Genomic DNA, 12,080 nt, shown 5'->3' with positions numbered 1-12,080 from the left:
GTACCTGATACTGCTTGAATGACTAAGAACCTGATTGATAGCCCAGGGGCTTATGGAAACCAAATACTACTATTAAAAAAAAGTAGCAATGGCTTCTAATGACACCTTGTGATATTCATTGACCAGTGCTCTGCTCAACCATCACCCTCCTATAGCAGATGAGAATAAATTCAGAGACCCATAACCAGAAGTTATTCAGGTAGTGAGGAATCTTGGAACACTCAGCTCTAATGTCACCATCAAATCCCCACTACCCCTGGGCTCAGGGAAGAGGAGGCAGAAAGACTGTATAAGAGATGGAGGAGATGGAAGTCACCAAGAAAACAATGCTCTCTAAATCAAGATGTCCAGTGCTTAGAAACTCACTGACACTGAGGCAGCATGCACAGAGCCTGTACAGGTCTGCATGAGGTCCTTTGTGTATATATTATGGTTTCTAGTTTAATGGTTTTGTTGGATATCTGGGTTTGTGAACAAGCGGATCTTTGATTTGTGTGCCTTCTCTTGGGCTCTTTTCCTTCTGTTCGTGTTGTCTAATTCAGATGTATCAGTGTTTGTGTTATTTTATTATCCTTTAGAAGGCTGTTTGGTTTCTAATGGGAGATGAAAATGGAGTAGATTTGGATGGGAAAGGAGGTTGGGACAAACTGGGAGAAATAGAGGAAATAAAACTGTGATCTAGGTATATTTTGTGAGAAAAAAATCTACTTTAAATAAAAGGGAAAATAGTATTTACATTGTTGTGTGTGTATGTATGAGTTCATATGCATCACATGCATGCAGGAACATGCAGAGGTCAGAAATGTCATCTAATTCCCTGGAACTAGAGTTACAGGTGGTTGTGTGCCACTAGATGCAGTTTCAGAGAACCAAACCAAATTCATCTGCAACATCACTAAGTGCTCTTAACCACAGAGCAATCTCTCCATTCCTTCATAAGGTGAAGATTTAATATCAGTTCATGAACTGGTGACCCAGCTAGTTGGTGGCAAAGGTGAATTCATATTCAATTCTGCCATACTCTAAGGTCCTGGGCTTAGTATTTAATTCTTATTATTGTTACAGACAGGTAGAAAAAAATGAATACATGGAAGCATGATCTTTATATTCTGGAGGAAAAACAAGATTTTTAAGGCCAGACAGGCCCAGTGAAAAGGCTATTTACCCAGCAATATGTCCCATGGAGTTGTAGTATTTCAATAAGCTTAGGGTAGGCCATTTAGAAGATGGAACTATAATAAAGTTCTTGCAACAAAGCCAATAAGCTTAGTAAACACCTGTAACTGGGAAATATCCCCATCACTAAACTTAAAGTATAAAGACTTTTCAGAGATTTGCTTTATGACAGTCGTTAAAACAGTGGCTAAATGTGGCACATAGTACAAGGCAGACACTGAGGACATATACCAAGTATAAAAGAAGTAGACATAAAAACTGTGAGAAATGTAGAGGCAGGTAAATAATGCCATAGGGAATGGTGAGTACTATATAAACCGGGAAATAAGATATTAAGAGCTGGGGAGTATCACAGTAGCTAAATCATCGCTTAAGAAACAGCACGGACAACATGAGGAGTTGAGACTTTTAAGGGAAAAAGGGTAGTAATATTTTCTGAGAACAGTGAACAGCACATAATCATGGGGGATTTATCAGGTCAGTTAGGATTGCCTTTTCTAGCTTTGCTTCACGGGATTAAAATGGGCATAATTATATTTTAAAATGCATCGGAAAAAATCTGTTGCATGTTCAATAGTCCTAATACATGACTTTTGTGAAAGAGCTTAGAGAGAAAAAAATGTTAAGGGACAAGGGTATTTTGGAAAACTTGCTTAGCAATTCATTGTTGGGGGCTGTACAACATGCACCAGACTTCTGAATAGCAGATATGCCCCTTACTATTATGTAGGTAAACATGACTCTATTTTTCCACTGAAAGGACTCTATATTCCATGTTTGACCAAATCAAATATCCATCTCTCAAATTATGACTTTAAACAGGATAATTCAATAATTAAGTATATCGTCAATTATAAGTTCCCCCCACCCCCCACAGATGAGGAAGACAAGGAAACAAATCCGCCTTAGCTTGCTTTGGAAAGAAAAATCTACAAAGAAATTTGATTTTTCTATGAGGCTGAAGGCTAATATATTCAGTGATAAAACACATAAAATGTTGAATGATTGAAAGCAATGGAAGACCAGGAGGAGGAGGAAGAAGGAAAAAAGGGAAGAAGGAATGAAGGAGGAGGAGAAGGAAGGAAGGAAGGAGGGGGAGAAGGAAGGAAGGGAGAAACAGAAGAGAGAAAATGATGGTGGTTTTAAACTATATAATATCCCAATAAAATGCAACGAGCTTAATTAAATAAATGAGATATAGGGGAGGAAGGACAATTTTTGTTTGACAATGCAGAAGGCACAACATTATGGACAGGAATATTGCAAAGTGGAACTAAGTATGTGCTGGAAAAGCACTGCAATCACCGAGCCGCATCATCTGCCCCATACACATAAACTTGCCATGCAACATAGATGAGTGTAATGCATAGAATTGGATCCTATCCAACATAGATCATTATGGAGATGGCAATATGGCAAAACTTAAAAATAAGAAATTCCAATATCCAAAACATTTCTTGTCTCAAACATTTTTCATAAGGTATATTTAACCCATAGCATTTCACATGGGAACAACTAGAACACACATTTTGCCTCCTACCCTTTATCATAGAGCTTTGAGGACTCCTGTTTAGTTTCAGTGTATTCTAGTATCTAGTCTAATGACTGTCAACTGACAAGAGAGCTAACTCTCCAGTGATTTTAGGTCCAGTTTTGGAAGGACTTATAGGGACTGTTTTATTCTAAATATAATGATACATTTTCCAACCTTAATCTAATCTAATCCAAGGTTAGTTTTCACAAAAACAGGCTACTATTTGCTGCCCATCAAGTACATTTGCAAACCAAGCAAGTAAAGTGATCTGAATCTATTGAAACTTGTCATTTAAAGGAATGCAAATGGCTTAGAAAATTTTATTTCTCCGAACAGATGTCCAAATACACGAGGCTTTACATAGGTAGACAGTAATTTTCAGAAAGTCTTACATAGCAATGGATATTGTCCCACACATCTTCTTCTAAATGAGTTCTCCATTATTTGATAATTCTTCAAAAGGTAGCAATTTTTTTTCAATCACTGTTAAAACATTTGCCTTGAAGATACAAATTTTGTGAGACAAAAACACAAAAGATATAACATTGGAGGAATAGGAAACTTTGATAAAGGGAGGTAGGAAACACGACCAGTGGCTTAAAAAAATAAACTCTATAATTATAGTCAAAATAGGGAGAAAGATACAGGCATGTAACTGAGTAAAGATGAGTATTATACATCTATACACAGAGAGAGAGAGAGAGAGAGAGAGAGAGAGAGAGAGAGAGAGAGAGAGAGAGAGAGAGAAGGAGAAAAGAAGAAGAAGAAGAAGAAGAAGAAGAAGAAGAAGAAGAAGAAGAAGAAGAAGAAGAAGAAGAAGAAGAAGAATACATATATAAGACACACACTTATAAAGAAAGGAAGTGCATATACATATATATAGAATACAAGAGAAGAAAGATGGCACACTTGTATCAACCAAACAGTATTTGATTGTCCATGTACCTTTCTCAAAAATGTATCGGAAAAAGAATTCCATTTTATGAGGGAAAATACCCATAAAAGAAAAAATTGAAGTCATTATGATTATTAGAACATTTATCATAGGCTACACCAATACCAAACATCAGGGCTTTGTAATGAAATGAGGAGCATCAGACTCAGAAATAACATAGTCTACTACCTCCAGCTATTTCACATTTGGTTTGGTTTGGAGGTAAAGATATAAATAACTTGCCAGGCGGTGGAGGCACACACCTTTAATCCCAGCACTCAGGAGGCAGAGCCAGGCGGATCTCTGTGAGTTCGAGGCCAGCCTGGTCTCCAAAGCGAGTTCCAGGAAAGGCGCAAAGCTACACAGAGAAACCCTGTCTCGAAAAACCAAAAAAAAATATGTAACTTAAAGAATTTAGGTTCCAATGTATACTCAGTTTCTCAAACAGGGATAGAATTAGGGCATGTGGAAAGTTTTTAGTGATAGAGGATGATCATATGAGCTAAAAGCCTTTCAAGGTTTCTTCAGACATATAATCTTTTTATATAAACAACTGAAAAAAAACACCACTGGGAAAAAAAATGAGTGGTGGTAGTGGTGGGGGCAAGAATATTACTATGCTATCATAGGGAAGACAGGTTTGGGACATTTTCAGTACATGTGGAAAGTATGTAAAATGTTGTCAAATTGTTATGAATTAAAGCAAAAGAGGTTAAATGTACTTTAGCTGCTCCTTTTTTCTTTTAGCCTCTCTTGTTTTGATCTAGCATGTCCTTGAAGACTCTGACCATCAATTATGCATGCCCAGCAAGAGCTTGTGGCTCCAAGTCATGAAACAGTCATCCTCTGTCCACTGGTTCTCTATAACATCTGCTGTGTTGTGAGTATGAAGAACATTTTTCAGACACAAAAAGGACATTTTGTATAAGAACAAAAGAGTGGCTCTGGTGTCAGGCTCTCAGTACCCATTTGCAGAAAGAGATAGGAGAAAATGAACACTGACTGGAGAGCTACACCCAATTTCTAAGGAGAAAATGGGGCAGGAGAACCAGCAAGAAAACAACAACAATAACAACAAACTACCAAAGGTTATTAGGAAGCATTATTGCTGTGAATATGACTTTAGTATGGAAATTAAGAAAAATCAAATCTGCAACATATTGATACCCTGAGGAGAAGTGAAGACGGGGTTAAGTGACATCTAGAGCAAAGGTGTGAAGAGTGTGATTTGTATAGGAAGTTGGGAGTCCTGATAGACACTCAGGACAAAGGTGGAGAAAGCATGAAAACCCACACAAAATGCCTTGTGGTTCTAGAGTATGTTCCTTATTTAGTTTAAGCTAGGCTGATGGGTGACATCTAGCCTTGACCCTCACACTGATCTCTCCTTACAAGAAAGAAGAAAAGCAGATGACACCCTGGGAGACACTGCTCTAAACTTCTGCTCACTTCTGCTTTCAGACTAAAAACTTCTGACCAGGAATAGAAAATGGGATTTTTAAATGGGGCCATGTGAAATGAGTCAGTGTCCATTTACATAAGATAAAAATGAATTGAACTTGATAAGCAAAAGCATGTGATAGATCTGACACAGTTACAGGAAAATTATTAATCTAGTTATCACACAATCCTGATTTTGAACAGAGAAATAAGTTCAATGAGTTGATAAATGCTTAAGTTACATTACAGGCAGATGGTTTTGTATATGATCTTTTTACTCTAACTTTGCATAATTTGAAATTTTATGTAATTTGAAATTTTGTAGAAGTTGAAGCTTTGTAACTTCAATTTTTCCAAATTGGAAACTGAAATTGAAAAAAAAATCTTTCTTATAATACTATTAACCTTGTTGTACTGAATAAAAAACTGATGTTTGTGGATAAAAATAATTTGGTACACATTAAAACAATGCAAGGATGTCATTTTTTTTCTAAGAGCTGAGTAAAACTCCACTTTCTAAATGTACCACATATTTTTATCCATTCTTTGGGCAAGGAACATATGAAATATGCAAGCAAATGGATAGAACAAAAAAAAAATCATCTTGAGTGAGGCAACCCAGACCCAGAAAAACAAAGATGACATGTACTCATTTATAAGTGGGCATTAGCTGTTAACTAAAGGATAATCACACTGCAATCCAAAGACCCAGAGAAGTTAAAGAGGAAGTTCTGGTAGTGGTGGTGGTGGGGCTCATGTATCTCCCTGGGAAGGGGAAATATAATGGATTTTGTGGGTGGGCTGAGGGCCGGTGGGGATAGGCATAGGAGGGATCTGGTTGGGGAGGGAAGGACTGGGAGGGATTTCTGGCGTAGGTGGGAATTTAAGGGAGCATATGGAAACTTCTTGGAACCTATGAGAGTGACGCTGGTGAGGGTTCCTAGTAATGGAGTAATGGAGCCTGAACCGGCTATCTTCTGTAGCTAGGCTAGGCTCCGAGTGGTGAGACTGGGATACCAACTCATCCACAAAACCTATGGCTTACAATCCGTCCTGCCTGCAAGATGCTCAGGAGCACTGGTGACTCTAAACTTGTGGGAGTAGCCAACCAATGACTGGACTAACTTGAGACTCAAGCCAAGAAAGGGAGCCCATTCCAGACACTGCCTTGATGGCCAGGATCTAGAAGCTGAGTGACTCCAAGGCCTAGAGTAGAACTAAACACAAATGACCCTTCCCCCCAAAAAAAGGCGATGAAATGATTTCTAATGATATTCTGCTAAACTAATAGATCTGTGTCTTGTCCATTTGTCATCAGAAAGGCTTCCTCCAGTAGTTGATGGGAGCAGACAGATATACAGACCCACAGCTAAACATTGAGTGGATTTTGGGGGACTTCACATTAGAGGACAGAAGGATTGTAGGAACCAGAGGGGGTGGAGGATGCCAGGATAACATGACCCAACAGAATCAACTAAGCATGGCTCTTAGGGGCTCACAGAGACTGAAGCAGCAGCCTTGGAAGCTGCATGGGTCAGCATACATGCTGAGATTGTTTAGCTTGGGATTTTTGTGGGACTCCTAACAGTAGAGGTAGGGGTGTCTCTGACTCTTTTGCCTTCTCTTGGGACCATTTTCCTCCCACTGGGTTGCCTAATCCAGCCTTGATGTGAGGGTTTTTGCCTAATCTTATTGTCTCTTTCTGTCTATTGTTTAACTGATAGCCCTGATAGGCCTGTTCTTTTCTGAGGGGAAACAGGGAAGGAGTGAACATGAGTGAGGTGAAGCTATAGTTGGAATATGAGAGAAGAATAAAAAAAAAAAGAAAAAAAATGCAATGACATCATACAAATAGAAATTTGATACAAGATTTGCTGAGCACAAAAATGAAGCAGAATTGTAGTAGAAACTCAGTGGTTAAGAGTGCTTGCTGCTCTTCCAGAAGACATCTCTGTAGGCCTGGAGAAGAAACTACTCTAAAATCATTTTTTCCTCCATAAGGTGGGGACCCTTAAGCACAGATGGTCATGAGAACAAAGTAAAGAAATATGAGTAAAATGTTTAGCAAACACATATTCAGGACAACAACTTGAAAAGTTCCTATTATTTCTACCTTTATTATTAATATGTGTTCCATAATTTTAGCTTAGTGAAATCTCAAAGAGAGGCTGATTTTGTTTGTGTAACTAAGAGTGAAAGGAATTCAACTAGCGACAAATGGGAACCAGCAGACTTGTATTAAAAAGAAAACATCTTGTTGATTTGGGTTATGAGCCTAGCTTTTAATGACTAAGCCCCAGTGAGTATAGTGTAGCAGATATCAGAGGCCTCGAGCCAAATCAATGACTGTTGTTTGCCATGAACTCTTACAAGTAAAGATATATGGATAAAGGATTTACTGTGTGACTCATTGTGTCACATTACAGCGTCCATGAGGAGATAGATTTTTTCTTTTTTTCTTCTCTTTTTCTCTTACTTTTTATTTTATTTTGGGGGATGGGGGGTTGCAAGGGCAGAGGATGGTTTTGAAGGGATGGGAAATGAATGGGATCAAGATGTATGATATGAAAGACACAATGAAAAAATAAAGAGAAAGAAAAGAAGAAACCATTACAGAAAACTAGTACTGGTCAAAAACACAACTCCTAAACCTGAATCTATGGTAACATTGTGCAAAGGGGGCAGAAAGATCAAGACAACCAGCCTGCATGCTATGAGATATTATCTTCTACACCTGACAGGGAAGCTGCCCCCAGGAAATCTCAATGTATTTGCCTAAATAATATCTAAAAAAAAAAATCTCACCAGTTTACAGGCTTATGTGGATGGAACAATTCTCAGAGCCCGTAGATAAAAAGCTACAGGCAAATAATTATTGCTGAGAGAGGGAGAATCATTTTCCAGGTACAAGCCCACTGATAGATTATCCAATGCTAAAAGGTCAGCCCTAGATACATATGATCAACATTAACTGAATTCAGCAGGTTGTAGTAATCAAATGATGGTTCAAGAATAAGAGATCACAAACTTGAAAATGAGTGGGAAGGAAATAGGAGAAATTAGAGGGAGAAGAAGAAAGAAGAGAATATTGTAAATAGAGTGCTCCTATATGAAATTGTCAAAACTAAATTTCAAAAAGCAAAGAGGCGATATCATGTATAAGAAGATGTGAAAGAATTGACTCTGAGAATGGCTTTGTGCTTCAAGGCTTAAACACAGAGAACAGGAGTAAAAAAAAAAGGTTGGGAAGGTGCACAGCTGTCATCTAGTAAGCCCTATGTGCCAGGCCAGCTTGTGTGGGTGGGACACTATAGCTGCCACTCTTACTGATGAGATCATTAATGAGATAGATAACCAGGATTGATTCCTAGGAGTTATGACACTATCAGCCTGGGCTGGAACTGGGGGAGGCATTTTAACAACTGTTTTACGTGATTTTTATATTCAAGAAAATTAAAGTACTGGGGTTCCAATCCATGTATATATTCTATACATTGTAACATAAAATATGTTTACTAGAGGCTGTACCTTCTAGAATAATAGCATATATTATGAATATGACAAAATATTGTATGCTATAAGTTATTCATGTTCAATAAACAAAATTAGAATATTTCTATGGTCCGCCAAACATATTCACAATTAGAAACAAATATGAACAAGTCTTCACATACTCTAATTTTACTGTAACACATAATATTTCTAAATAAAAATAGAATATTCTGGCATAGACTTCCATGTATATAATACTTGGATTTAAAACCCATATATATTTAAATATGAATCAAATTTTCACTTTAATATCTTACATATAAAAGGATACTTAGGCTTTATTTGCTTGCTTGCTTTTCTTTAGGGTAGAAGGCTGGAAAAGTCTTCATTTCTATTGTGTGTGCAGATGGATAGAGATTGTTTGATGGACAGAGAGACAAGAGACATCATTAAAAATACTTAAAAGTCTGATCGTTGAGTGATTTGTCCAAACTTTGCTGAGCAGCCTCTTGGGATGTTTGAAAAACTTAGCTCTCATACACTGACTTATTTAAAGGACACTGATAGGGAGGTGTAAAAGAAAACAAAACTAAGCTTTTGTTGATTTTGAAGGTGTCTTAACTTTTCAAATGAATTCCAGGTCCCTCATCCCTTTCATGATTCACAGCAGCTAGTCCTCACTAACCACTAAACAGCAGTCAACAAATTAGGAAGGGAGGAATCGTCACAGAGTGTCAACTGAACATCATCAGGGTTGCATAAAACTTTTCCATACCAAAGATTATGCTCCTTCTGAAGCCTTACACTTTAAAAGACAGAAACCAAAACAACAACAAAGAAAAAAAAATTCAGCTTGCTAGAAGTAGGTGCAAGTATATGGAGATAAACAAAAGTGAAAAAGCATACAGAAATCATTTTACTTTTAAAACAGCAACAACATGAAAGCCTCAGAGGCAGTCAGATGTTAAAATACAGGAAGTCATCAGCATTAATTCCCCTTGAAAGAGCTGCAGGAAAACATCAAAGACGTCTTTGTACTCAGTTTAAAAAAGTGTTATTTCTCAGAGACAGTAATTTTGTACAATTTCATTATATAAGAAACTGGCTTTAAAAACAATTTCTTGAACAGGTTGTCCCACCTAAAAACACCACCAAGATGAGAAGGAAGCCTGTGCTTCCTGTGCTGACTGTGGATGTGTCACGTGATGGTTGACCAGCATTGCCAGAGGAAGACGCCACAGGGAAGACAGGTCAAGAACACATCTTGAAACTGGTAGGAAAACTGAATTTCTGCATCATGCACAGAGAGGTACACAACTGGAAAGTGTTGGTCGGAAAAGAAAAAGGAAAGAAAGAAAACCTGCCTAATAGTCTCTGTTTTGAATAAAAATGAACTTTCTTTAAGGGAGCAAAATGTATCCTTTTTAATCTGACAATCTCTTCCTTGTCTAATGTGATTAAGTGCGATAAATTAGCTTTCTAACTTCACTATTATGATTCCTGCTCAAGACCAACCTGCAGTTTTAAAAGGTAGTATGAGAAGCTAGAAAAAAAAAAAAAAGAAAGAGCATATGTGCCCATCAGTTTACATGTGAAAGCCTCAAAAAGGCTTCTCATAAATGGCCTTACCAAAGACACATAAATTCCCTCCATTCAACAATCTACACAGGAAAGAGAATGCCTATTTCAGTTCTTTTATTCAAAAAGGAAAGGACTTCAGCTCACTTTATGAAAAACATCTTTATCCTTCCCTTAAAAAAAAGCCACTATGGGATATGGAACTTGGGGATGCAGACCAATAAATGATTCAATAGAAAACTCACACAAAAAAAGAAATTGTGAATTTAGATGTTACACAAATCACCTATGAAAATGTGAAAGAATCTTAAAAAAAATAAAGGATGAAACTGCATTATAGACAGTTTTACTTCTATTCAAATCCATTGTGTGAAGTTGTAACAATAGATTTTGGGTTGAAAAAAAAATAATATAACAAAATAGGCTGAATAGTGTTACATAAAGAGCCAGCGATTTATCCATGTCAATTTCACTTTTGAGTAGAACAATGAACATGATAAGAATAAATAAATAAATGAGAAGTTTTGTCCAAAGAGTCAGTCTCATTTGGGATAATGAATGGGAACAGCAGTCATATAATGTCTAGAAATGGAGTCTTGACCTTGGTCTGTTAACTGCTTCACATGCTCAAATGGATGAAATATTATGTGAGATATAGACAAGAACATGATACAGAATCCTTAGAAACTAGAAAGCTAGGTAATAGAGTTTTTAAGACTATCTAAATATTTGTCCTGTAATACATAAATATATAATGAACAGACTAAGTGCTCAATGAGAAAAATATCAACAGAAGAAACAAAATTTGAAAAGAGATATCTTAAGAAAGCAAAAATTGATCCTTTACTAAGAGACATGTGTAACTAGAGTTTTCCTGCCTCACCCACAGTCAGGACAAATCTCTATTACCCGCCGGTCCCACAGCTGCTCAGACCCAACCAAGTAAACACAGAGATTTATATTGCTTACAAACTGTATGGCCGTGGCAGACTTCTTACTAACTGTTCTTATATCTTAAATTAGTCCATTTCCATAAATCTATACCTTGCCATGTGGCTCGTGGCTTACCAGCGTCTTCACATGCTTCTTGTCATGGCGGCAGCTGGCAGTGTCTCCTTCCACCTTCCTGTTCTTTCTTTTCTCCTCTCTGTTAGTCCCACCTATACTTCCTGCCTAGTCACTGGCCAATCAGTGTTTTATTTATTGACCAATCAGAGTAATTTGACATACAGACCATCCCACAGCAGACATGTTTAATCTTATGCCAACAAACAAGTATATACATCATACATTCAACCTAATATGTTCAGTATCATTATAAAAAATTTACACCAGGGATATGTATTTTTACATAAATAGTTAATAGTGAAATGAACCCTGATTCTTAAGGCATATGTATTTTGCAAAAGCAGCACTTAATTTCATCATCTCCTTTGTGTAATCTATTCTTGGTTATCCAGTGTTCAGGCTCATGCACATATAAGAGACAGACACTTGCTTTTTTTTAAAAAAATCTAGTATTCAAAAGAAGTTTATTTCTGGGGAAGCATACAGCCAGTAAGGGTTCAGTTACAGGATCTGGGAGAGAGGAGGTGCAATCCAGCAGAGAAATCTGGCTTGGTCTACAATCCAGCATCCAGGCCACAAGGGATCAAGAAGAGAGAAAGCCAAGCTTGTATGCAACCACTTCCTCCCACCCTCCAGCCCTCCCACCCAATTCATGCCCCCTTCCGTCCTCCTCCAAGGCAAGGTCTCCCCTGGGGAGTCAGTCCAGCCTGATAGACTCAGCAGGTCCAGTCCCCTCCTCCCTACATTGAGGCTGAGCAAAGTGTCCTGGCATAGGCCCCAGACTCCAAAAAGCCAGCCCATGCACCAAGGACAGGTCCTGGTTCCACTACCTGGGGGCCTCCCAAACAGTTCAAGCTA

Source organism: Peromyscus maniculatus, chromosome 3, assembly GCF_049852395.1.
Source record: "Peromyscus maniculatus bairdii isolate BWxNUB_F1_BW_parent chromosome 3, HU_Pman_BW_mat_3.1, whole genome shotgun sequence".
In the NCBI taxonomy this organism is placed as follows: Eukaryota; Metazoa; Chordata; class Mammalia; order Rodentia; family Cricetidae; genus Peromyscus; species Peromyscus maniculatus.
Note: the sequence above shows the minus strand (reverse complement) of the source record.